Genomic DNA, 10,762 nt, shown 5'->3' with positions numbered 1-10,762 from the left:
TGCAGCTGGGACTGCTGTCCTAGTTCCTCCTTGGTGCAACCATGCCCTGGGGGCTGAGTGGGAAAACTCACCAGAACAAGGTCCAGTCAAGATGTTCTTCACTGAAAGTGCTTTTCATAGAATCATGGGATGGTTTGGGTTGGGTTGGAAAGGACTTTAAAGATTGGCCTGTTCCAACCCCCTGCCATGGGCAGGGACACCTCCCACCAGATCAGGCTGCCCAAAGCCCCATCCAGCCTGGCCTTGAACAACTCCAAGGATGGGGCACCCACAGCTTCTCTGGGCAGCCTGTGTCAGGGCCTCACCACCCTCGTAGGGAAGAATTTCTTCTTAATACCTAATCTAAATCTAACATCTTTTAGATTAAAGCCATTAGCCCTTGTCCCATCACTACCTCCCCTGAAAAAGAGTCCCTCCCCAGCTTTCCTGTAGGCCCCCTTTCGGTACTGGCAGGCTGCAGTGAGGTCTCCCCAGAGCCTTTTCTTCTGAACAACCCTAACTCCCTCAGCCTGTTTTCCCCTCCAGCCCTCTGTCCATCTTCATGGCCCTTCTCTGGACTCATTCTAATGCTTCCGTGTCCTTCTTGTGCTGGGGGACCCAGACCTGAACATAGGGCTCCAGGTGGGGTCTCACAAGAGCGGAGCAGAGGGGGACAATCACCTCCCTCACCCTGCTGGCCACGCTGCTTTTGATGCGGCCCAGGATACGGTTGGCTTTCTGGGCTGCAAGCGCACATTGCTGGCTCATGTTGAGCTTCTGTCAACCAACACCCCCAAGTCCTTCTCCTCAGAGCCACTCTCAAGATAAGAGTTGCACACATTTCTTCTGCAATCTTATTAATCTATGAGTGCTTTGTATGCTCTTCTCCTGCTCCAACACCTTTTCTGTCTCTCTCGTCCCTGTACCAGCAGGCAAAGGAGCTGTAGGGGAAGGAAGGCACTGGGGGAGGGGAAGGGAATCTGAAGAGAAGCAGGAGCTTGCATGGTTTTCCTGAGCCATCTCACCATATCACACAGACTTCACCCACTCCTCAGCTCACATCAGACCCTCCTGAACAATACAGGAGGCCGCTGAGCTGTGTGTTTATCCTTACAGACAGGGCTGTAAGCCTCTGACCCACCTCCCCCTTGCTGAACATGGCCCAAAGCCCAGGTAGCGGGCCCAAAGCGGGCCCAAAGCCTGAACACCAGGCTTGGACTGTCAGCCCTGCTTCTCTCAGCTCACGCACCCCCAAAAATTCAGCCATCTGCACTGCGCTGACCCAAACCAAGGCCTAACCCCAGACCTGTACTTCAGCCCCTCCCAGCAAGTGGCTGACAGAGCACTGTGCCAGCCCCTCACACACAGCGCTGTGTCTCACCACGGCTGTTTCTGTGCATAACGTTATGCCTCCGAGCTGGCCTGTGTCATAATTGCTACTCACTGTTGTGGTTAAGGCATACCCAGAGTGTATAAACCATGAAATAATCCCTCCCATCTTTCTAGACTGTGCTTGCCAGCAGTGACAGAAAGGTGCCTCGCAGTGGGATTTAAAAGATCTCTATGTTAAGGCTAAACATGAGAGCAATGCAGACCTGGCAGCATCACTTTTTTTTTGCCTCAGCACCTATGAACAAACCCTCCCTTCGTGTCCCTTACAGTTCGACAGACCCTTCTTGTCTTCCTATGGCCTAGTCCTGTGTTTTTTTTCCCCTCTTTTGCTCCCACAGCAACCTCTTATGAGCCTGGACTGACTCCCTGAGCACCAGCGGGAGTTCCAGATGCGAGAGCAGAAATTACACGTTGTACTGCTGTTTTCTTTCTTCAGACACGTTATTTTTTGGGGGAAGGGGTTGGTGTGAGCAGAGCAGTATTTAGCCTCCGGCCATGTGAGTGACTCAGCACTGTTTTAATCTCCGTAGCCTCCCAGACAGGAGCCTGGTTGTCCTGCCATTGTGTCCATCCTGCTTCCTTGCCCCGGCTAAGGCAGTTTTCCCTTTACCCTTTTGCCAAGCAGTGGGACTCGATGACGGTCCTCTGACAAACGAGTGTTGCCTGGAGTTGTGGCTCCTCGATGCTGGCTGCACGCTGTGAGGCGACGTTGCCCAGGAATCACAGGGACTCTGTGTCTTAGCCTCCCTCTTCAGGAGGGCATGTCTTGGGCACAGAATAATAGCCAAATAAACGCTGCTCCATTTAGGATTTCTCACCCACACCCTCTGCCCTGGGAGCAGACCCTTTTTCCTGAAGCAGACTCACCCTTGTCAGAGTTTCACAGGGCCTTCAGGGAACACCTGTGTGAGTTGCAGGGTGGGTTTCATTTGCCTTGGCTACCATTGTGCTGTGGGAGAACCATGGTCCTGAGGAGGACAATGATATGACTGTAAATGACCATGCCTCGCTTTCGAGAGAGGTAATTAAACATCTGGAGGCCAGAGACTGAGATTAATGACAAGAGGGCCCAATCAAAAGCTGTGGGGTTGGTGACACTAGCTGGATGAAACGTTGATCCCCTGGCTGCTAAGGGAGCACAGAAAGCTGCCTTGATGCTGTGCTGCTGTATCTGAAACTTGAGAGAGAGGTTTTGAGATGTGGAGATTTTGAAATTATATTAAGTGATGAATGTTAAGAGGTAATTACAGAAAAAGAAAAACAAGCAAAATGAACAGTGTTTTTTCCCTTCCTCCCCCAAGTGAAATGGTAATGGAATATGGTCTCCTGGTGTAGTATAATGCTTTAAGTACTGTGTGTCCCAGTTTCACAATGCTCAGTACAATGTGTACAAAAACAAATATGAGTGTGTTGTGGTTAGGCTGTTTATCAGATATCTGCTTTGCTGAATATATATATTTGTATATGTGTGCTATTTTCCCTGTGAAGTAACTGTAAAATAAAGCAAAGGAAAAATCCATTACCAGTCAATTAAATTTCATGGGGTCCTGCAAAAAGCTACAGAGGATGGTCAACATCAGGAAGCAAAACCATCGCATTGCTTTTATTTGGTGATGTTATTAGTGTTAATAACTATCCCCTGGATAAAGAAAGCAACCACAGCATCATTTTGCAAAGCTTGCTGTGTGTCCCATCCTCTGCTATAAACCCTCCGATTATGGGATTACTGTATAGCATTGGCATCATTCAGCCAGTGCTAATAACTGAAACTGTCATCATGTGCCAAAACTCCATTAACAAACACTGGTTCACGTTCCAAACGATTGCTCATTTCAGCCAAGCATGGGCATTGTTTTATTTGCTGTTCATGAAGCAGATTGCTTTTTTACATAAATATAAATTGTTGCTTATGTCTACTCCACGATATATATGGAAGGGATATTTAGTCTTTCTTTTGCTTCATGGCATTCTGTTTGCAATCACTTCAGGCTACTCACATTATCATGGGACTTCAATCCCTTACCTACCACAGGCACTGACTGGTCAAGGCAAAGACTGTGATATGCTTCCAGGCTCAGTAGCTAGCACATGTTTTACAGATTTTTCCTTCTGTGTCCTTCAGCTCAACTGTAATCGTGCAGACTAACCACAACCCTCTTCATCCCTCCTTTTGCTGAGATGGGTAAACCACCTCCCTCCTCTTCCCTGATAGTCCAAGTAGTCCAGCTCTGCACTTGATCCTGTTTTGAGTTTCTATGTTTTTAATATACATGCCTAGAAATATGCACTGTATTATACTCCTGTATTTCCTCACCTGTACTGGACATGTCTCCCTCAAGACTGAATCTCCCCTTAATGGATCCCAGTGCTGTTGGTGGGTTATGATAAGCTTTTTCTTTTCATGTTTTCCAAGCATCAGTTCATAACTTCCAGATAACATTTCATTGCTAGTTCCCAAATATATACTATATTGCTGAGTTTCATGTCCATTTAGTTCAGCCCTATGGGTCTTCAAGCACAATATTCTTGTCCTCCTTTGTACTGATGTTGTTCAGCTTTATGAAACACTCCCACTGCTTATGTAAACCTCAGAAGTTATTAAACAGGAAGGACTTTTCCCAAGACTGATCTTTGAGAAAAAACACAAGATATCTTTTCCCACCTGTGGTGAGACCCTTTGCTGACCTATATTGGCAAGGTTAAGTGACTTACACAATCCAATAACAACGGAATACAGGTTAGCAGGTGCACTAGCTAAGAAAACGTGCTGTCCAGTTCCTCTTTATGGAATAGGCTTGCACTGTTCCATTCAAACTGGGAACAGTCTGAAAAAATACATGTTCCCAACAACCTGAAACAAGGCATGTTCCAAAAGGCAACATTTCTAGTTCTCAGAGTCAAAAATAATCGGGTGACAAAATTCACCAACGAGAGAAAAGGGGTCCCAGCCTTGGTATATTATAAACATACAGTTTGTAACGCCACTAATTGCAGTCTTTTGACACTTGGACCAGAGGGGCTGCCCAAGGAAGGAGACATCCAACATCATGACCGGGAAATGTGGGACCAGTGTGCAGCGTGGACCCAACTTTTGATCTCTTTGTGGCAAGAGACTTAACCAACCTGAGTTTTAGCAACAGCTTAATGCGTTACTTTCCTTCTTTGCTATCCAGTTATGGCCTTTACTGGCAACTAGTATTTTGTTTCTACAATAAATCACTGTTAATCTGTTTTTGCCTCATGTATCATTTTGTCATTCAGTACCCAAAGTACTTTCTTTGTAGTGTGACACCATCTCCAGCCACATAGCTCCTTTTCAACTTGTCGTGACTGCAACCCAAAAGCTTTATGATTTGTCTATTCATCACCATCTCTTTGAAGTTCATTGGAAGGATCCCGTGTTGAACAGTGTCAAGAACAATTGAGACTAATTAATTTCTTAGAACAAGGAGATGCAGCAATCTGCAATTTTATCCCATTTTGCCTTTAACTCTAAGTCTTTAGTTATCCTTATCTTAGGGCTGGTCTAAAGTCTTACATTCTGTTAAGGTCAGCTTGATAGCTCTGTAGGTGCCTAAACAATTATCTTTCTTAAATATTGGCATTCCATTGTTTTCAGAAGGTAACATTTCTAACTGGACAGACGCATAAAAAAGCCTGTCCACCATTAAGAAAAAAAAAAAAAAAGAAAGAAAAAAGAAAAAAAAAAAGCATGCATTGACTCCTTCAGGAGTGAGGTTACTTGTTATCTCTGTAGTTAAGTGAATAAAAAAATACACTTTTTTTCTGCATTGGTTTCCATATCCACATTTTCAATCTCCTTATCCATATCACATTTAATTCCACTGAACATTAATGTCTTTACCAATATTTGCAATCTTACCTAGACCATTTCTATACCACCTTTAGCCACTGGTTCCTTTTTCTTCTATTCATTTTATACATGAAGTTAAAGAATCTCTTCCTAGCTGTTGGCATACTCTTTGAAAGCTAGAGTTTTTGGCAATAGAGGTCTGGCAAACCTTCCAGTGGCTATTAGATGTTGTTGCTGTGTTTATTGACCCCATCTCTGCAAAAGCTACCAGCTCCTTTAGCAAAGTGTTGATAAGACTCAGCTGCTTTGGTACTAAGCTCAATTTTGTAGCTTCTCCACAAGAGGTCACTGTTATCATTAGCAATAGATAAATCTCATTTTAGGACTTGCGAGGCAGGCATAATTTCTCCCTTAGAGAAAAACTAAGGTCATTTGGAATAAAATTTCCCCACATAACATCTCCCTCATCTGCCTTTCAAAATGAATCTACTGAGATAACAATTTCTTCATTCCTAAGTTCACTACAGGAATCCAATATTTTGAAGATGCAGAGACTATCCCATATTGTCCTTGCCAAAGAATGAGCTTTGCAGGCGAAGATATTTCAATTAGAAGGACTTACAAGAACATGCTAAAGGTTCTGTTCACAGTTTCTTAGGACACCACAGCAAAACCCATAAATAAATAAGCACTGAAATTTTCTGTTACTTGTGTAGGTAGAGGATGACAACCTCACTATGTTACAGGTTCCTTGTCCTAGCAGGTGGCCTTTTCTCAACTTAAAAGATGAATGGACTGGGGACAATTTGTGAAATTGTTGCCAGAAGTAAAAGCATCCATTAGGGTATCACATCCATAAATTCTTCTAGAGAGAGGTTATATAAAATACTAGCATGATATCCCAACAGTGAAATTTGGTGGAGAAAAGGAAGTTTTTAACCAGGACCTCAGGAATGTCAGATTTTCAGTCGCCCCAAAGTAGAAGGGCTGACTGTAAATTTCTCCACGTCAAATGCTGGGGCAGAGTAGGATCTGAGCTATTTAAGCATTCTCCTCTTTCAACAAAATTGCTTTCCCTTATCGTGAAGGAATCTCAGAAAGGCAGCATATTTGACTGATTACCATGCACACAAGGGCTTCTTTCCTTTTTAGATCCTCATATGAAATGGAAAAGAAAGGCAGGGAGGTCACTGTAATGCGCTGTAGACAGTAATTCGTCGCAGCAGCAGCGCTACCTGCTTAGCGCGAGTGCTTCAAAGTATTCTGCTGTCAAATGGAGGCAGTCATTCCTCACAAAAACAGCAGCTGGCCTCCTCAGAGGGAAACAGGATGGAAAAAGCAGAGGGATATTACTTTAGGACAGATGCAGACCAAATGAAGCAATGCTTTGACTTGGGCTTTCTGCCCAAATAACAGTGTAACTGCTGTGTTAATGGAAACCCTGGAGGTGGAATGAATATAGGTCCTTCTCTGGGCAGGCAATAGCTGGACCAAAGTAATTCTATACCATGATTGAGGCGCCGGCTATGGAGACAAAAATAGACTTTGCTCTTTTTTTTCAGCATCAATTGTGCGCGTACTGAAAGCGCTTAGGTAAAATCTTCCACTCCATACCAAGGAAAATTGCTCCTTAACCTCCAGGTAAGTTGGTCCAAGAGCATTTCTAGTCAACACCTCTACAGACCTTATCTATCCGAGCACACCAGCTATAATAACCGACGCAGGCTACCAATCATCTCGCAATAGCTGCTTGGGAATTGCTCCCACTAAGGCATGCTGTTTGAAGAAAAGCCATTATATTTCCAGAGGATCATGATTATTCAGGAGAAATAAACTTCAGGAAAGCAAGGCCACCTGGCGAGCAATTCCAGACCAGCTCTTGCACTGAGAAGCACTAGTGGTTACGTGAGTGTCTCCCATTGTTGCTAGCAAAAGATGCAATCTGTAAAGCACTGAGTAAAGCACTGGCCAAATTTTATAGTGCCTTGTGCCTGGTTTGGACCATTTCATGAGCAGAACTTGATCCCCCCAACCTGCAATAGAAACCAGTTGTGACAGGGGCAGCAAGAGAACAGGCTCTTAACAGGCAGTGCACCAGTACCAGAATACCTCTGAGACAAGCCATTTTCATATGACTGTCTCAAATAGTTCAGGTAAAATCATTTGTATTACTTGCAGGCTACAGCCTACTATGGGTTGGCCCTTCGCTATGAAGTATAAGGCTGCTTCTGTTACTGACACATCTTGTAGTTCTCCTTAAACTTAGGCACCTTCTGTGTGTCTCTGACATAGTCTTAGGTGTCTTAAAATCTTGAAACCATCCTTTTGACAAAGATTCCTGACACCTGTGGCTTTGTCCTGGGTGGAGGGGTGGTAGTGGCATGAACCACAGCTTGTTCTGAGCTTGCTCTTGAGCACTTTTTACAGCAGCTGGAAAGCCCAGCAGAACCTGAAATGGGGTGTCAGAGAGGAGAGCAGTAGGGATGGCAGCAGAGAGCAGAGACACCATCCCTTTTGTGGTGGTTTTCCTGTGAAAAGTGAGGAAGTGATCTGTTGAAAAACAATCATGAAAAACAAACTCTGGAAGTGCTGCTTTGAAAAACGACCATAAACCTTTCTGGGACATTAGTTTCCTACATCTGGGACGCAATCCAGTCTGGCAGTGTGTTCCCAATCACCTTTCCTGGTCAGCAAGGGGTTTCTCCTCCCTGAAGAGGAAACCTTTCCCAGGGCTAGGTGTCCAGTAGTGCTCTTGCACTAATAATAACTGCTTAAATAGGGCTGAAGGACAGGAACCTGGGAGACTTTTTCATTTTGTTCAGCTATAGCTACTGTAAGGCAGGCGACTCTGTGGGGGTGCACTCAGATATACCTTGCCATTGAAATTCACATCTGTGACACAGTTTGATTCACAGTCACTGAATATTAGAAAAGCAACATTCGTGATAGTGATCAATATATGTATTGCATTTCATGGTGGTGGTTCAGCTAATTAGGAAGGATGCCTAGAAAGAAGCTGGTTTATGAAACCTGCAGGTTTCCTTCTAAAGAAAGACATAAAGGAGTAAAGCAGGAGGAATTATCAGATTTGTCCTTTGAGCCCTGCGGAAAGATCCTCGTCACCGGTGGCAGAGGCACTATCAATAGGAGCAAGAAAAGGATGCCTCCTTTGAACCTCTCTGCTTTCTAACCCCATAGAGTTTCGGATCTTATCAGACGAGGGACACTGGCAAATGTGTGTGCACACAGCAGCAGCAGGTATGGGCATTGTAGCCACAAGAAAGAAAGGCTTATTCCATTCAGCCCTTGTAATCCTGGGCAGGGCTTTATTTAGATGTTTCTAATTACCACACTACGTTTAAATAGATACCCAGAGAAATCAGCAGGGAGCGACAGCTCTCCTTACTGCCTGGCGGGGCTGATGATGACAAGGGTCATGTAATGGCTTAATATGATGCCACTTAATATCCTACTTAAGCAATGTAATTATGGGGTTTATTTGATAGAGCAAGATGGTTTATCTCCTGTAGAAGGCATGAATGAGATTGCCAGATGCAGGTGCTGCTGGGTTACAGGATTCATTTTTTATATTATATAGTTTTTACAGCCTTGTCCACTTGGGTGATTTTCATTTTCTAAATCCAACGCAGTCTGTCTCTTCAGTCTGTCTCAGTGGTGCCCCTGTATAAATAAGCCACTTTCCTCTAGTAGTTGGCAGCTCTCATTACAAATATTTTCTGCCAGCTGCTCTTGGAAGATTTCTTTATTTGAGCTCTTCACAACAAAATGGAGATCTCAGACACTCATCCCATGCTTTAACATAGTGTGTCTCAAAGGAAGTGACTCAGTCTTTGTATACAGCCTTAGTCGACAGCTAAGTTTTCATGCAGGAACATAAAAAAGAGATTTATGTAACTAATATAACACTGAAAATAAACAAGCCCTCCGACCAAGTTCAAAGCACCAGGTTAACACATACTTTCTAAATAAATATGATGCTTTCAAATTTGTCTAGACCTCATGATCTAAATTTTAAGATACTCAAAGAACTGGGGTGGAGCTGAAATTTCAGAGCCGTTGGGGATTTTCTGTAAGGATTTGCAGATGCTGAGCTCCTTCCATATCTTCTGAAGTACTGGGCAAGAAGAGATGGGGTGCCCGTCTTGGAGGCAGGGGGAAGGAGTGTCTGGGGAAGCGTGCCCCAATCAGTGCAACCCCAGCTCCTGTAAAAATGCTGAAGCGAATAATCAAACACCTGGAAGGGAGCGTGGAAAGAGGAACTGCCAACATGGATTTGTCAAACCGCTCGTATTTCCTTATGTGACAGGGTGACAGATCTCGCTGACAGAAGCAAATGCATGTCTGGTCACGGTGTCTCGCGCAGAGCGCTCACAGGCAAACGCAGCAAGTGTGTGGTTGAGACAGATCTACGGCATGGTGGGCACAAAACGGCTTGGAAAGTGTTACTCGGAGAGTGCTGATGATTAGCTCGTTATCAAAATGGAAGTTTTGATCAGGAAGGGCTCAGCAGGAGGCTGCCTAGGCTCTGTGATTGCTCACTGTCTTTGGCAGTGAGAGCAATGATGATGATGATGGACTCAAGAATGATCCCAGCCATGGTTACAGACAGCAGCAAGAGGTGAGGACCCTCTGTGGTGCTGGGGGTAGGCTTCAAATTGCTCGGTGCCTTTGAGATATGGCCTAAAGAGAAGAAAGAAAAAGGAAAAAAAAATGCATTTAACAGGGTAACAGGGAAATGTCCAAAGTACAAACAGCAAATGCCAGAGAAGGACACGCTCTGCAAATAAATAAAACTATAAATCAAAAAATCTAGAAACGATATGACCAACAATCTAGAAACAATACTGACCTTGGCAGGAGGTGTCAGGAGGAGCTGCCAGGCCTCGCACCAGAGGCTGAGGAGCTGAGACAGGCGGCCCCTGGGAGCAACGTGGATGGAGCCAACCCTGATGCAGGTGAGGGAGATGGTAGGTGACTCTGCAAAGACAGCAGCAAGGTCTAGTGGGGAGATTCAGCGGCTTCTGACACCTGCGTGTGGTTTTAAGGCAAACAAAGTTTTGCTGAAGCTGATGGTCAGGGCAGTCACCTTTGTTTCACGCCGAATCACACACACAGTCCAACCTCAACCTCAACCACAACCACAGAGTGGTTGAGTTTGGATAGAACCTCTGGAGGTCAATTAAAGTACTGAGTGTTCAAAGAGTTAACTTGGGAAGGGAGAAAGGGATGAGTAGGTGGCTGTGTGGAGTCCTGCAGCTTGAAATTCTGGAAGATATTTAGGCACCTTCAAGTCCACAAAGGTATTTAGGTGGGACTTGAGGTACGGGCCCTTAGCATCTAGCTTGTCTGAAAATAGGCCACTTCTTGCATTACTGCCTCTTCCTTTATCTAGTCACAGGGCACATTCACCAAACATACCAAGCGTTTAAAGACAGCAATGAGAAGAACCTGCTACTATTTCCACCTTGAGAAGAAGCAGCTTTCTGCCCCTGGGGAGAACACAGGTTAATGACTACCTAAGGGGAAGGACATCCCACTCTGCCTGTCAGCCTCTGA

The sequence above is a fragment of the Anser cygnoides genome, chromosome 1 (assembly GCF_040182565.1).
Source record: "Anser cygnoides isolate HZ-2024a breed goose chromosome 1, Taihu_goose_T2T_genome, whole genome shotgun sequence".
Taxonomy (NCBI): Eukaryota; Metazoa; Chordata; class Aves; order Anseriformes; family Anatidae; genus Anser; species Anser cygnoides.
Note: the sequence above shows the minus strand (reverse complement) of the source record.